We start from the raw sequence: 956 nt of genomic DNA on the forward strand, positions 1-956 counted from the left end.
TATAAATGAGCCAGGAACCTACTTCTAGAAATATACTTCTGCCAGTAATTATCTGTATGACTTCAGTTAAACCACTTAATTTCTCCAAATCTCCACTTTGTCATTTGTAAGGAGTCAGACATTCTCAAAGGTTTTTATTTGCTCAAAATTCTATGATTGATTTGACAAGTGAAAGAGTTAGTCCTTAGTTATACCTGACTCTTTGTGACCCCATGGACTGTAGCCTGCTAGGCTTCTCTGTTCATGAAATTCTCTAGGCAAGAATACTGTAGTGGGTAGCCATTCCCCTCTCATGGGTCTTCCCAACCTAGGGATCAAACCTGGGTCTCCTATATTGCAGACAGATTTTTTACCATCTGAGCCACCAGGGAAGCTCCCCAAATATGGAACTCTTCACAAATTTGCATGTCATCCTTGTGCAGGGGCCATGCTTAACCTTCTCCATATAGGTCAAGTTTTAGTGTATGTGTTGCCAAAGAGAGCACTTAATTGATTGAGGCTGTCCTCTTTGCTAGATGTTGATAATTTTACATGTCCCTCGATTGTCTGAAGCAAGATGAAGTGCTTCTAGAAATGAACTCACTCTGAGCTCCAGGAACTACATTTTTTCCAGAGTCAAAGGTGATTTGGTTTCTTCCTTCAAAGTCAGAAATTAGTTGGAGCAAGAAGCAACACATTCAAAAAGGAAGAAGGAGTTCTGGTTGGGTTGTCCACTTTATCTTAAGGAAAGCACTTTCCAGATTATGTAGTGAGTGCTAGCAGGTGCATTTGCAAGCCAGATTGGTTTTGTCCAGAGACCTACCCAGGCCTTAGACACAGATCCATAGACAACAGGTTGTTACCCTAGAGATGCCCACAATCAACTGCCTGCTTCTTTCCAAAGTCCCAGGTGGGATCAATGGTGATTTAGTAAAAACATCTGACAACAGTCCTTTTTAAAATCCCTGATAAACTAA

At 41.0% G+C, this 956-nt stretch overlaps 1 non-coding gene across 1 annotated transcript; it reads right to left on the bottom strand.

Annotated features, from left to right (window-relative positions):
• Positions 1–377: 377 nt before the first annotated feature.
• LOC120864908 lies at positions 378–485 on the bottom strand. The gene has a single exon (XR_005721259.1). It is a non-coding gene; the product is annotated as a U6 spliceosomal RNA (small nuclear RNA).
• Positions 486–956: the final 471 nt, after the last annotated feature.

This window comes from Oryx dammah, unplaced genomic scaffold (genome assembly GCF_014754425.2).
Source record: "Oryx dammah isolate SB20612 unplaced genomic scaffold, SCBI_Odam_1.1 HiC_scaffold_5, whole genome shotgun sequence".
In the NCBI taxonomy this organism is placed as follows: Eukaryota; Metazoa; Chordata; class Mammalia; order Artiodactyla; family Bovidae; genus Oryx; species Oryx dammah.